Here is a 16,817-nt window from a genome sequence, read left to right on the forward strand (position 1 = left end):
CACATTGTTCCATAAAAAAGTTTAAAATATTGTATGATGTGACTATGTCAATCTCTACAAGGCAGGAAACGGCATTTAAAGCTGGTCTTCACTCAGTGATGAATCTTCATAAAAAGGATGAGCAACAATTTCCATTTTGAGTCCAGACCGAATGTGGACCCTGACCCCATAGCCTGTTAGGAGCAGTCACATCAATTTCAGACAGATTGGCAAATAATAGGCTCTCCAACATGGAAGGAACTCCAGCCAACTGCTGCAGGTAAGAGAGAGAGAGGGTACCTCCACCTTCAGGCACCCTCTCAGCAAGTTGAAATGATTTTGAAATGGCCACAGCAGCCTGACTGCTGTTGCTGAGGGGAACCCCTCAACACCTGCCACTTGTGTTTAACTGGCTGTTATGCTGCTCTATCTTTCTCCAAAAATCAGTTGAGGGCAGAACAGTGGCGTTGGTAAACCAACATGCTAGCTAGCGCTGCAAAATTACCCACCTACCCCCCTCCATTCCTGTCCTTGACAAAATCCTGACTGACATTACCCCATTGCCAAAAATGGGCAGTGGAAGAGAAATGTAAAAATAAGTTAAACAAGTTACAGCTAAAAATTAGTTAAAAAACAGAAACATTTATTTGAAAATTAAATGTAAACAACCTATTGTATTGTACCTGTAGTGTAGATTTTTTAAATGTAGGAATAAAAACAGTTCAGAAATATGATCAAAAGTTTACAAAATGAGATTAAGGAAGATGAGAACATGAGAGCAAAAAGTACCAATACTGATATTGTATAATTTTGATGTAAAAATACACTTTAGTGTTTAAGATAGTAGCTTGGGGTTAATATTACAGTAATAAGCCTACTTCAGATACCTGATGAATTTAACAGTATTACATTCATGCTTATTTCAAATGGTGCAGAGCTTGGAAACAAACAAATCCACTTGGTTCAAGGAGGTAATGGCCTGGATTTTGCAGCTGTAATGAAACTGTCAATGTTCACCATCATCACTCTGAAACGGACAGTACCTCCTGGCATTCTCACCCGTGTGTTTAAACTCAGAAACTGAGAAGCACTGTTAGTGATTCTCTACCCCTTTATACAAAGTGCTGAAGAATTCCTCACAGATGTAAATCTTAGAAATCATTTGATTTCATGTCAATTCGTACCTTTTATGCAGTTAGTCATGTTGTAAAAACCTTTGCAAAAGTTGTGCCTTGTTCAACGAGGTATAACTGAGTTTTTAACAACATATTTCTTCATGAATAAGTAGTGCTGAACAATCTCTCTGGCCCTGCAAAACTAATTTTATATTGGTGAAATAATATTCATAACATTCAAGGCTATGGGCCAAGTGCTAGTAATCAGAATTAGTTAGGTAGTTAAGGCGTTTTTCATGTATTGGTGGAAACTCGGTGGGCCAAAGGGCCTCTTCTGCACTGCATGATTCTGTAATTCTGTGAAATGTCAATTTTCTCCCATGATTAAAAAAAGTCCATAGATGCTTAGAATACATTTTTTTAAGAAAGGTTTATGGTATTTCAGCTTTTACATTTACCTTATACGTATTTTGCAAGCTTTGTTTTCGTTCTGTAAAATGATTAAAACAGGAATAATAATTCATGCTTGTTACATCCTGATTTGCTGCCTCTGAGAATTGTTAAATAAGATTGGCTGCTTAGCTTGCTTGATGCCATCTTTGTTGCTGGACCCAGAGATCCCCATTAGCTGACAGCAAAATGCAATTAATATCTGGAAAGGTAAAATCCACATTACAGAAATCACAATATTTTGGCCAGCTTTCTTCAAGGTCAGTGGGGAACACCAGGCATTTCAACAACAGCATACGGTCTCAAGATAAAGATGTTTACATTCCCTGTTGTGAGTGAGCTTAATGATGAATCTGAGAATATTTTTTCCTCAGTTCTCTGCTTTTAGTGAAAAAATGAAGATGAGTATATTTTTATACTCAGTGAATTCTAGGATAAAATTTAGGCACTGCTCATTTTGATTTCACTGTAGAATTATAGAATCCCTACAGTGTAGAAAGAACCTATTCAGCCCATCAAGTCTGCACCAGCAAGAATCCCACCCAGGCCCTAACCCCGTAACCCCATGCATTTGCCCTGCTAATCCCTCTGACATTAAGGGGCAGTAGAGCATGGCCAATCAACCTAACCTATCACAAACAGCCAGGCAGCAAAAAGGAAAATCAATCAGGAATGGCTGCTGGCACCAAAGGACTTGTCAAATAAATGAAAGTTGGGAAAGAGGAGGCCTAAAGCATAGATTTGAGGATGAGGAAAAAGATCAGAGACCATGAGCTGGATTCAGAAGCAGGTTAAAAGGATCGGTTTCAATTGGTGGATGAATTGAATGGAAAGTATTGAGAAGTATCAAAAATATGTAATTTCCTTTTCTTCATGAATATGGCAACTAACATACTTCTGCCTGGAAATGGAGATTCATATCTACGCTACTGGAAATTAATATGCCAATTAGTGCTGTAAAAATAGGTGTTGTGGGGTCAAATTTATAGAACACTGCTTCATACCATAATTTTTTTTGTGAAAAATAGAAAAAGAAAATGTCTCTGGATATTCAAAATGGAAGAAGTATCACATTCACAAGTATCAAACTCCCTTACAAAAATATTTGTTAGAAGCATTTTGAAAATGAAATAAGCATTCTTCCTTTGCCAATGTATTTTTCCAGATCTGTTCCCATGGAGACACACTTATGGATCCCCCTATTGAGTATGTACTTCATTATTCATGTGAAAAACAAATATGTAGGAGGGAAACTGGTCTTTGTTAGTAGTGTGAATTTGTTTTACACCAAGCCCAATTTCTTTTATCCACTGGCCACCCAGGCTGAAAAGAGCAAGGACTGTAGGTTTTCTTTTCTGAAGGATATTCACGAACCAGTTACGATTTTATGACAATATTCATGATAGCCTAATGGTCACATTTACATTTATATCTGTTGTTTTCTGCCTCTCACATAGGTGGGGGGAGGGGAGGGGGGTGTGGGTTGGCGATTCCACTGCGCTAAAGAATCAGCATAGTGGACCAGGAGATTCAAGTGGCAGCTGATTCGCGCAATTCATGCTGGGCGTCCGGCCCTGAGCACGTCTCCCAGCTCAAGTATTTTGGTGTCAACAGATCCACGCTGATCAATCAGCCTAACGGACATTAGCAGCATTTACATATCTTCCTATCTAGTTAGCAGGTCCGCCACTAGAATCTCCTCCCCCACTAGTGTCTCCCCCAACTCTGAAATGATGTCATGTTAATGGGGATTACAACAGCTGCATTAAAGTCAGGACTTGGCGTGGCAGCGTTGAATAGGAATATGGATTTAGGTTTTATGGAGCTGCAGGTGTGCAGAGGAGGTTGGAAGCAGAGCTTGGAAAATTTCTGCTTGGTGTGAGCAAGTCCTTGGAGAGCTGGAAGTGCTGCCCTCAGGCCCAGAGATGTTCCATGAAGTCTCTGGCGGGATGGAGTGTGCTCCTTTATTGACTGCTGGTTGGTCTGCTGTTTGTAGCCATTCGGCTGCTGCATTGTTCTGGCCGGAAGTGTGGTAAGGAATTGAACTGACTGCTGGGGTTTTGGGGGGGGGGGGGGGGATGTTTGTGCACCATGTGCTGCTTGAGGGCTCATCAGCTCAGGCAGCTGAAGCTCCAAGCAGGGGTGCTCTGGTGAACATACTGCATGTATTCTGCAGTGAATGGGAAACAATCTTGTGATAAGAAGAAGTCTGTCCCTGCCCCATGTGCCTGGCCTGCAACACATGCCTGGCAGGCAATGCTGTAATTGCACTCATGGCAATGGCTCAAGGGAGTGCAATTGTCACACCAAGCTTTCCCTGATTGCCATGTTAACAATGCCAATGGTGGGCAATCTAATCAGCTGATGTATGGCACCACAGATTGTGTTGTGTTGCCAGCATCTACATGTGGGGGTACTGGACCCAGTGAGGGGTTGGGGGGGGGGTGGTGCTGGGATAGTTGCAAGCAATTACATCTATCAATCTCTCTCTCTCACCATGCAGAATGCGTCTTGATCATTGATTTAGAGCGGGGCATCATGGCGGCAGCTCAGGAGGTGCAGGGCGCAGGCAGGCCACTCCAGGAGCAACCAGTGGCAGGCCTTCACGAAGGAGAGCAGGGCGTTGATGGTCATGGGATGACAGTCTCCCAAAAGGGTGGCCAGGAGGAGGAGGAGGATGAGGAGGTCTGGGCAGTACTGGACCAGAACATCATTCGAGGGGCTGGAGAGGCTTGTGACATCTGGATCAGTGGGGATGGGGAGGCCAAGAGGTCCAGATCTCTGGGGGATGGCAAAGCCGGGAGACCAGCTATGTCCGGGTTAGTGGGGGATATTGGAGGTCAGGAGGCCAGCGATGTCCAGGGAAGTGGGGGATATTGGAGACCAAGGGGCCAGTGATATCTGGGTCAGTGGGGGAATGAGGAGGCCTGCGATTTTCATGTGGAGGTGAAGTGGGGTGAGAGACCAACAATCTCCTTGGGCGAGTGGGGTGAAAGGCCAGCAATGTCTGTGGGGGATTGAGGCCAGTGAAGTCTATATTGCGAGGACTTTTCAGCAATCTCCCAGAGATGTGTGCATTAACGAGGGCATGCTCAGCATGCTGATTTCAGCCTCTAGCTGGGATAGGCTCCATCCTCAGATTTTTAGCATGTTTCATGCTACTGCCCTCTGCACACAGAGTATGGGAGATTTATTTTAAAATTCCCGCTGAAAAAACCAGCACAATTTACTCCAGTTTTCACGCAAATGCAACACTTCGAATTTTTTTGGGAGAATCACCTCAGATTCTTGAATGACTGACCAGCTGAGTAGCGAATGTTATTTTTCATGCCTGACTCATGGTTTGTATCGTCTGCGTATCTTCTCTCAGTTGGACTATAATTAAGGATAAAATGTCGCAGATATCTTTTAAACAAGTATCACTTATTGGATGCAAATCCAAAAATATAAACCAATGCATCAGTCTCTATTTGTTGCAGTGGACTGGGACCCAAACGTAACCATTCTGAGAGGTCAAAGTACTGCCATGAAGTCAATGATCACTGTCAGGATGAGAGTACTCCACTAAGTTTTACTGATAACAGCTTTTTATTTGCTGCTTTTTTCTAAAGCTTATAAACTAGCACTGGCATTTCCCTTGTTATGGGGAATTGGAATGGGGAGGGTGTTTTGCCAAGGATTTACATTTTGAAAGGTGGTAATACTGAATATTACCAACGTAAGCTGCTGTCTAATCTGCACACATACAACTGTGAAAAAGCATGTTTGATATAGATAAAATTTTTAAAAATGACACTGGATTATTATAAAGTTCGCAAAACACTGATGTTATTTCAGTATGAGCCATATGGCAATTCACAAATCAGCTTTCTGTGCTTTATGTACAGCAAAGTCTTGTATAATATCTCAGTAGTCAAGTGGTTCATAAAAACCAAATTTAATTTTCTCCTTGTCCTTCCTCAGCCTTGATTACGGGAGGACGAGAAGAGTAGGTGAGAAAGTTGAGGTCAGAGCCCATTGCAGGATGCTGCACATCCCCTGTAATTCATTACCATACAATTGCTGAATCTCAAACCATTCTCTTGTGCTCTCTCATGGACAAATATTCTCTTTCAGTTGCTCACACTCATTCACTGACATACTTTGTCACGGATTCATATTCACTTTCACAATCACTCGCATTTTTATCCTTCAATCACTCACTTACTCTTATTTGGTCAGTCTCAAAAATCACTCAATAATTCACCCCCTCACATTGTTTCAGTTTCCAATAGTTTGATCTGAATTAGTAAGTTATATGGAAACAGGGTTTTAAAAGTAACTCTCATTTCTTTAACATAGCCCCACAATGGATCAGTGGGTACGTGCATTGTATCATGCTTTACTGATACCCTACTTGGATTTGAGATAGCTGACCTTTTCAGAATTGTGGAGCTTCTTTGGCTTATCTAACACAGCACTGAGAATCCCGGTCCAGACAGAAAAGTCTTTCCGACTTTTCTTATTTTCACTGGTGACTCGCACATGGGGAAATCTGAACTCAGAAGACCACTTAACCTCATCAGAGTTAAAACAAATACCATTTTCAGTGGTGCAAAAGCTTTATCTTGCAGTGTTTAAGTTACAAATTTTTAGAGCAGATTTAAAAGCTTGTAAAGGGTGGTTAAGATGTGTGGAATTGTTAAGCTGCCTAGTTATTAAATTTCCTGCCCTTGAAAAAGATCCCTATGTCTGTGAGTTGAAAAAAAATCTGTGTTTGCAGTTTCAATCGATTTCCATTGAAATAACCCTAACTGCTATCATTACAACATTATGGCTGCTTCCACACCCTGTCATTATCACTGTGATGCCGGAGAGGTAGTCTGCACAGTTTCATTGACAGCTCCAAGAATTTATTGAAGGATTACCTATTTTGATGAGGGCTTATGAATAAAAATATATGTTTTTTATTAGGGATGAAATACTTAAGAAAATTTAAATGTACTGAATAGGCTTTTATCAATGGGAATGTTATTTTATATAAAGATGTCTGTAATAGATATCTATCATTATTTCATTGCAGCATGAGGTCTGTCCATGGTGGATACTGGATAAGCTGGCATAGAGGGTGTAAGGACAAAGGATAGTATGTAGGAGACATGGATATTAGGAGCCATTGGAGTGAGTGGAGGACCACGGGTTGACATAGGTTAACATGGATAGGGCACCGGGAGCTGGTACAGGCTGAAGGTGTAAGGGGGATGGCTAGAAGGCTGAATACATAACAGCACAGTTGGGATAATGTCCTAGAAAATCAAGGCTTTTAACCAGCTCATCTCAGTTTTGGCAGCTCCTGTGACCACATCCAATCTGCTCCAGGGTGACATGCCCAGATCCAGCATGCACCTGCATCCCTACCCCAAAATGAAGACTTTCCTTGCCATTCAGGATACTTTTTACCCCTAAGGTGCTAATGGCTAGGCAAACCTAGAAAATTTTCCAACCCTGCTGACCCGCCTCAGGAATGAAAATCTAGACTATATATGAACTATAACAGGTGTGTCAGTAGTACTGTATTTATTTTTCTCTCACTCACATATATTGATGCACAATCTCTGTTTTTGAAAGAAATATTGATTAGATTTTACCTGGAAAAAGCTTTTTAGGCTGATATCATGTATATATAGCACTTCACATGGCCTCAGGATGTTGTAAAGTGCTTTAGAATCAATTAAGTGCTTTTAAAGGGAAATTGAGCACCCAATGTGCACACAACAGGGGCCCCAAAACAACAAAAAGTGACGGGTAAATATCATTCAGGACATTACTTCTTCAAAACAGTGCTATGAGATGTTTTCCATCCATCTGATAGGGCTTCAATTCAGCATTACTTCCAAAATTGCATCCTCATTCTCTACTTAGCTTAGATTTTGTGCGCAAGTCTCTGAAGTCTTGTAAAAGGGTAAGTCAAATTAAACAAAGTTCTACTTTTACAACTAAACATCACAACTGCACTACAAACCAAATCAGCTAGTATATGATAAATTACATGAAACAATCATGGTGACACTTGGAAACATCACATCTTGCAATATTAAGTGATGAATCTGTATTTCTGTGAATTTAATCAGGTCAGGAGAGAAATGGATTATCATGCAATGTGAATGTCTCCAGGCTATTTAAAAATAGTAGTTGGGACCCAATTTGGAGTTCCTGCCATTTTACCCAGAACTCCCAATTTTCTCTGGGATGGGATAAAGCAGTGAGTACTAAGCCTACACACTGCACTCCCGATCTGGCAGCTCCATTGTGAAGGGTAAACATCTCCTAACTACAATTTTTATAGGATCAGGCCAGCTAAACATAAGAACATAAGAAATAGGAGCAGATGTAGGCCATCTAGCCCCTCGAGCCTGCCCCGCCATTCAATAAGATCATGGCTGATCTGTCGTGTCTCAGTTCCACATTCCCGCCCTCTCCCCATAACCCTTAATCCCCTTGCCTATCAAAAACCTATCAACCCGCGTCTTAAATATATTTAGCGAGGCAGCCTCCACCACTTCAACGGGCAGAGAATTCCAGAGATTCACCACCCTTTGAGTGAAGAAGTTCCTCCTCAACTCCGTTCTAAACCGTCCCCCCTTTATCTTGAGGCTGTGCCCGCTAGTCCTACTGTCTCTTCTGAGCGGGAATAGTCTCTCCACCTCTATCCTATCCATCCCATTCATCATCTTGTACATCTCAATGAGATCTCCCCTCATTCTTCTAAACTCTAACGAGTAGAAGCCTAGTTTATTCAGCCTCTCCTCATAGTTCAACCCCCTCAACTCTGGTATCAGCCTAGTAAACCTCCTCTGCACTCCCTCCAAGGCCAAAATATCCTTGCGCAAGTGCGGCGACCAAAACTGCACACAGTACTCCAGCTGCGGCCTCACCAATGCCCTATACAGCTGCAGCAAGACCTCCTACTTTTATATTCAATCCCCCTCGCTATGAAGGCCAGCATCCCATTCGCCTTCCTGACCACCTGCTGCACCTGCAGGCTGGGTTTTTGCGACTCATGCACAAGGACCCCGAGGTCCCTCTGCACCATCGCATGCTGCAGTTTTTCGCCATGTAAGTAATAGTCCTTCCTACCAAAGTGGACAACTTCACACTTGCCAACATTAAATTCCATTTGCCAGTTCCTGGCCCAATCGCCTAGCCTATCTAGATCCTTCTGCAGACTCTCCACACCCTCCGCACAATTTGCCGTTCCACCAATCTTGGTGTCATCAGCAAATTTCGACACCATACACTCGGTTCCCTCCTCCAGATCATCTATATAAATGGTAAATAGCTGAGGCCCCAGCACCGACCCCTGGGGCACTCCACTAGTCACCAACCGCCAATCCGAATAGCACCCATTGACCCCCACTCTCTGCCTCCTATTTGACAGCCAATCCTCTATCCACGCTAACACCCTACCCCCAACTCCATGTCCCCTAACCTTGTGCAATAACCTCTTGTGAGGTACCTTGTCAAACGCCTTCTGAAAATCAAGAAAGACCACATCCACCGGCTCTCCTCTATCCACATCCTCATAGAACTCCAGTAAATTTGTCAGACACGACTTCCCCTTAACAAAACCGTGCTGCGTCTGCTCTATCAAACAATTCTCCTCAAGATGCCTCGCTATTTTCTCCTTGATCACGGATTCTACCTACAACAGACGTTAAACTAACCGGCCTATAATTCCCCGCCTTTTGCCTGGCACCCTTCTTAAACAACGGCGTAACATCAGCCGTTTTCCAATCTTCCAGCACTTCCCCGGAATCCAGCGATGTTTGGAAAATAATCACCAAGGCATCCACTATCACCTCCGCCATTTCTTTCAGAACCATTGGATGCATTCCATCCGGTCCTGGGGACTTGTCCACAATCAGTCCCTCCAGTCTGTCCAGCACCGCCTCTCTAGTAACAATAATGTCATTCAGGCCCTCCACTCCTACCATCTTTCCATCGCTAATACCCGGCAAATTATTCACGTCCTCCTCCGTGAAGACCGAAACAAAAAAGTTATTAAGGCCTCAGCCATTTCCCCATCCCCTACCACTACGTCCCTCTTCTCATCCTCTAAGGGTCCAATGTTCACCCTAGCCAGCCTCTTCCTTTTTATATATTTATAAAAACTCTTACTATCCTTTTTTATATTAAGCGCTAGCCCAGCTTCATAGTTTATCCTACCCTTCTTTATCAACTTCTTTGTCATTCTTTGTTGACATTTAAACCTCTCCCAATCCTCTTCTCGCCCACTACTCTTAGCTACTCTAAACGCATCCGCTTTTAATTTAACACTTTCCTTTACCTCCTTCGTTATCCACGGCTGATTATCTCTCCTCCTACGATCCTTTTTAACCATCAGAATAAATTTCTGCTGAGCATGAAGAAAGATCTCCTTAAAGATCCTCCACGGTTCCTCAGCAGACCTACCTTCCAACGCGCTCCCCCAGTCCACATTCGCCAATTCTTCTCTCATCCTACCGTACTCCCCTCTGTTCAAACAAAGCTTCTCCATGTCACACGGTTCATGGCCTCGCAGAGGAGGCATGAACCATGATCTTTATTCGGGAACTTTTAAATGCTGGTATGAGTTTATGGTGGGGTTTGGGAGGGTGGTGGGGAAAGTAAGGAGGGACTTCGGGGATGACAGTTGTCATAGTTTCATGAAAGGAACTTAGGCCTTCCCCTTTGAGCTCCAATAGTTCATTACTGTCCTAAACCTGCGGGTGATGGTGGGAGAAGGATTGGATAAGCATAGGGCATCAAACCCAAGTCTCTGATACCAAAATTAGTGTCAGAGATACTCTTAGAAGGGCCCAGCCATCATGAATTATCCCACTGGAACTTTAAGCTTCCCAGGTAAATACTGCACACGTGTAAAGATTGAGACTTTCTCAGATCCCAAGCACAGCAACGGTTAACATCTCAACATTTGCCTCTCTTGCCATCAGAAGATCCAAATTGTTATGACTGAAGAGAGATGTTATGGTCCTGCATGATGCCAAGAGACCTTCAAGCACCTTCCTAAGAGGGGACTGTGAGCAGATGACCAGAAAGCTCAACTCCTAGAATTTGTACTCAATGTTCTGGCAATGTCACAAGAGGTCTAATTACCTCACATGGGTTTCAAGGTCAATGAGTGAATCTTCAGATGACATCTGCTACGCTCCACACCACTGACCTCTCACACTAACTAATGTACCACACCCCCATCAATCAGGCAGCAGCACTTCCTGGCACTTAGGTCTTACACCTAATATCCAGATACACCATCTCACTTTCACATATCTATTTATGATGCAGCCTTCCACCCACTTTTTACTGTCCCTCATATATCTCCAGCTATTCAACTCTAGCAGGCACAGCAAGCAAATGCTGTGGTACTGAAATTCTGTCTTCTCTTTTCCAAGATAAGGTGACGCAAAATAGCAAAGAGCAGAGCAGAACTGGTCCCACAGAGAGGAAGATTCCCTGCATCATAATACTAGCTGTAATGGGACATGTTGCATTAGATGTTACTGAGAACATTGAGAATGATATGATTCAAATTTATGCCCCTTCTCAACTCCCAGCATATCTCAGCCTGCTATTTGTCATAATCAGCAAACTGCTGATGGTATGACCATGGCCTTTTGTTTCCCACCCCATCCCACTGAGCTTCTGATTGCATTCAACCAAGAATTGTTGCCTGACTAGCCAATGGAATTTCCAGAAGAGGAAAGAGAGCAACTCCACAACTTTGATGAAGAGTCTCCACCACCTGATCTGACAACTGCAACCACCAAAGTAGAAACTGGCATTGCATTTACTATGAGTGCTACAACAGGTCAGCACCTGATGAGACAAGTATATACAAGTGCTTTTTTAAAAATTTGATTTGATTTGATATATTTTTGTCATATGTATTGTAAATGCAATACATGTCTCTCAAGAAATAATACTTTTCACCATATTGTATACAATACATATGGTGAAAAGTATTGCTTTTTGTGTGCTATACAGACAATGCATACCATTCATAGAGTACTGAGGGAAAAAGGAAAGGAGAGGGTTCAGAATATAGTGTTACAATCATAGCTGAGTTGTAGAGAAAGATCAACTTAAAGTCTGATTGCAGCAGGAAAGAAGCTGCTCTTCTGTTTGTTGGTATGTAATCTCAGACTTAGCAGCAGCTAGGCTAGGGTAAAGGATAGGTTGTTTGCTAGGTGACTGGGATGCATTGGTTGGCCAGTAAGACAAGCTCCTGTCACTATCAAAAAGCATGGAGGAATCCACTTCCAGCTTATCAGAAGGCATTGTGTAGTGCTTGCCCTGCCCTTGTTCCATAACTATTACAGCCTTTTGTTGCACTGGTCACTTCTCAGCCAGATTTGAAGGTGAGGCAACACTCTCTGGCAACACATGTAAGCATTCAACAAAACACCCCAAAAGCACCCCAATACTTTCAGACGCTTTGGAATAGAAAAAGTTCCAAAAAAATTGCCTGACCTGCAATCATGAATTCTGGTCCTTTAAACGACACCTACCTTACAGCTTCATACTTTTTTCATGATTAAATAAAACAGACACTGCCTACATATTCATTGCCCGAATCCTGCTGTCATATCAGCTGGGTGGGCTGTGAGACAAAAGGATAGTTCTAAATCAAATGAGGGATCCCCTATATCCTTGAAGAACACTTCACAGGTCACACAGGAAGTGACCGGTGGTTCATTGTGATCCTGGAAGATGGAAGCAGGCACTTGTAGCATCATTGGTGCTATACTACTAAATTTGATGCAGGAATCTCTCATTCCCTTTTGAAGATTAACATCTCAGTAATTGAGAGCACATCTGCTATGAGGATTCAGAATCAGCTACGTGAAGAAAGTAGAGCACAAAAGCATTAACATTTGGCTATGGAAGACAATGATATGTTAGAAGAGGTGGTGACAAATTCAATGGAAGCTAGGCTATAAAGAAAATGCCACATGATTAAGAAATAAGTATTATTTACTTCCATTATCTTGTGTATCCTAGTGGAATGGATTTAGGAGACAATCTAATATTTATATGGTATATATACTTGCAAATCACACAAAATCTAGAATGTTGTGCTTGGATGTCTTGCAGAGAGGCCACTAGTGGAGACTGAACACTGTGATGCTTGCAGCGCAGCACTTAACTGGTTTAGGAGAATGTTGCGGCAAATTCTTCAGAGAATTCCCAGCCCTTGAATGGATCTTCCATGATTTCTGATTGTATGTCTTCCTCCCTACCAACACTAAATATTTAAATGGAGAGACAAAAGTAGAAAAAAGTCCTTCATTCTGATTTGCCTGCTTTTCTAGTTGTTCTGTCTTTCCTAAAGGTGGTGAATCTTACTGGGGTATGATTCTATTGAAAGCAGCCTTCCAGTAACTCGTCCAAGTGACTATTTTCTTGTGTATCTTATATTCCTCCATCACAGGATTAAATGGGTGGAAGAACAAACTGTACATGGTCTGTAAAAGGAATGGCCATGATGTGTTAAATAGTCTATTCTTGTTCCATGCCATCTACACATAATAATGAAAAGCAATGAGAAATTTAATCCTTGGAATCATTAAAAGTGAAGCACATTTGTAAAAAAAAACAATTTTTTTTCTTACCTTTACTGAAAAAGGTTTTACTGGGTTCTATCGATACTGAGTTTTCTCTGAACACTTGCCAATTGGTTATTATTGAGGTATTAACAGAGTCATAGAGCAAATAGCATTGGAACAGATCCTTCGGTCCCACCAGTCGAAGCCAACCATGGTGCCTTCCCAGCTAGTCCCAATTGCCCATGTTTGGTCCATATCTAATCATTTTCCATCCATGTGCTTATCCAAATGCTTTTTAAATGTTGCTATTGTACCTGCCTCAACCACATTCTCTGGGAGCTTATTCCATATGCTCACGACTCTGCATGAAGAAGTTGTCCCTCAGGCCCCTTTTAAATCTTTCCGCTCTCACTTTAAACCTATGCCCTCTAGGTTTAAAGTGAGGTTTCCCCGTTCCCTGGGAAAAAAAATACTATGCGTGGTCATCCTATTTATGCCCCTTATGATATTATTCACCTCAATAAGGTCACCCTTCATTCTCCTATGTTCCAAAGAATAAAGTCCTAACCTGGGCGGCACGGTGCAAAATGGTTAGTACTGCTGCCTCACAGCGCCAGGGACCCAAGTTCAAATCTGGCCTTGGGTATGGAGTTTGCACGTTCTGCTGATGTCTGCATGTGTTTCCTCTGGGTGTCCCGGTATCCTCCCATAGTTCAAAGATGTGCGGGTTAGGTAGATTGGCCATCTAAATGGCCCCTTAGTCAGTGTAAATATGTGGGGTTATGGGAATAGGGCCTGGGTGGGATTGTTGTCAAGTGGCCTCCTTCTGCACTGTAGAGATTCTGTGAATCTGCCCAACTTCTCTCTATAACGCAGGCCCACTAGTCCTGGCAACATCCTTGTAAATCTTCTTTGCACTCTTTCCAGTTTATCAATATCTTACTTATAATGGGGTGACAAAACTATACACATTACTCCAAATGCAGCCTCACTAATGACTTGTACAACTGTAACATAATGTCCCAACTCCTTTAATCAGTGCCCTGACTGATGAAGGTCAGTGTGCTTAAACACCTTCTTCACCATCCTGTCCACCTGTGACGCCACTTTCAATGAATTATGTACTTGCACTCTTAGGTCCCTCATTTCCTTAACACTCTGCAGGGCCTCACCCTTCAATGTATAAGCCCTACCCTGGTTTAACTTTCCAAAATGCAACACCTCACTCTTGTCTGTATTGAAATCCATTTGCCAATCCTCAGCCCACTTCCACAGCCGTTCAAGGTCCCCCTGTAATTTTTGATACTTTCCGCGCTATCAAAGATACCTCCTAATTTAGTATCACCCGTAGACTTACTAACCATACCTTGTACATTCACATCCAAATCATATACAAAGAATGAATTACAAGGGTCCCAACACTAACCCCTGAGGCACACTACTAGTGAGAATTTTTCATCAGATTCCACACTGGTGAACCCAATTCTCTCCTCACACAAATGATCATAGATATGCAATTCACTCACTCGATTGGTAACTGGAGTCAGATTCATATCCAATTTACAAAGATCTTGCCTACTGCATCTTTTGCTCAGATTAGTCAATTCAACACAATTCAGCACTCAGGTTTGGAGTACTTTTCAGGCCTTCACAAACATTAAGTTTGGGGTGGGGGGTGGGGTATAGTTGGAAACTGGGCTCAAAACACTTGACACCATCCAGGACAAAAAACAGTCCACTTAAATCGGCATCCTGTCCACCACCTTCAACATTTACTTCCTCCACCACTGATTCACAAATGGTAGCGCTGTGTACCATCTATAGGCTGCTCTGCAGCGATTGACCAAAGCTCCTTCAGGAGCAGTCTCCAAATCTGTGACCTCTACCGCCAAGTAGGATAAAGGGTGCGGATACATGGGAACATCATGTTTCCCTCCAAGCCACTCACCTTCCTGACCTGGAACTATATCACCTTTCCTTCACTATCACAGGGTTAAAATCCTGGAACTCCCTCCCTAACAGCATTGTGGGTGGACCTTCATTACATGGACTAGAAGGAGACTCAGCACCACCTTCTCAAAGATACTTAGGGATGGGCAATAAATGTTTGCCTGAACAACAATATCGACACCCTTTGAATGAATCAAAAAAACCAAGTATATGCCGTTATTAATTTAAAATCAGTACAAATAGTTTGTGGAAAGTATGCCAGTTACAGGAGGCCTGCAATTCACACAAGCATCTATTTTTCATTTGTCACGTATCCTTGACAGGTGCAATGTAATAAACACCTATTCTAGATTTGGGTACAGAGAAGAAACCTTCTTATTCTCTACAGAAGTCATAGGCTTGGCTCAGTAAAACTGGAAATAAATAGTTTGTTTTATGTACATCTCCAATTCTATTTAATAGACAACTAAATCTTAAATTATTATCTACATATGGGCATTTAAAGCCACCACATTTAATGCTGACAGCTAAGCATATGTTCAGCCTCACCATCACATTTTGGGTGCTATGGAAACCAGTGAAAACTGTGCACAGCTTGTTGCTCAGAATGGTTTATTTTTAAACACAGTTGCATAATTATAATTAAGCTGCCAGTATTGTTAAAACGAAGACATTGAAGGCTGGGCTTTCCTTCTTTTTACTGCCCATTTTCAGGCAGTGTTAAGATGTCAAAAACCAGTCAAATGGAGCAGCATGTCCTATTGCTGAAAATACTATCTGAAAAGGTACATTAATATTCTCCTCTTGCAAACCTGCCAGTTTTCAGTTTTGTCCTTGTACAGCCAGCTCTATTAAATGCAATTCTGCCACTTCCCACAGCTCCATCCCAGACAAGAATGTAAGAACATAAGAAATAGGAGCAGGAGTAGACCATCTAGCTTTTCAAGCCTGCCCCACCATTCAATAAGATCATGGCTGATCTGAAGTAGATCAGTTCCACTTTCCTGCTTTCTCCCCATAACCCTTAATTCCCCTGTCTGTCTATCGGAAATCTATTTACCCGTGACTTAAATACATTCAACGATACATTCGTTGAATATATTGATTTGATATATTCTAAATATATTCAAATATATTCAAGTTATGAGTAGTATGAGCAAAAGCAGGGCCAAAACAAGGGTATTGGGTGGCCCAGGTGAATTTTCAACCTGGTGCCCCTCCCCCACCATTAACTCTTAAAAAGTAATATTATGCATTATCACTTATTCAGGTTTTATGGTTTACACGAAAAATGTGAATATTATGAGACTGATTGTACATTCTCGCCTTTCACAGCATATTTACCTGAAGAAATGTATACATTACAACATGTAATATGACTCATGCTGTAATACAATGCATTTCTGCAGTAGTTACTAGATGATTTTACACAATCAATAATCAATATGATAGTGGTTATGTCCTTTGATATTATTTACTGGTTTGCAGTATTAGAATTGTCATGAAGATGTACAAACTTGTAAAACTGTCGCATAAACAGAAACATAAACATCCCTCCACCCCATCTTCTCCCCATAATCCTACACATTATTCCTTTTTGGATCATAATCCAATTACCTCTTGAACCTGCTTCCACCACATTTTCAGGCAGTGGATTCCAGATCTTAACCACTTGCTTTGTGCAGTGGTCTTTCCAAGTCTCCACTGTAGGCACCTGACAGCATGAGTGCTTCACCTA

The sequence above is a fragment of the Carcharhinus amblyrhynchos genome, chromosome 9 (assembly GCF_965287045.1).
Source record: "Carcharhinus amblyrhynchos chromosome 9, sCarAmb.v2.hapA, whole genome shotgun sequence".
Lineage (NCBI taxonomy): Eukaryota > Metazoa > Chordata > Chondrichthyes > Carcharhiniformes > Carcharhinidae > Carcharhinus > Carcharhinus amblyrhynchos.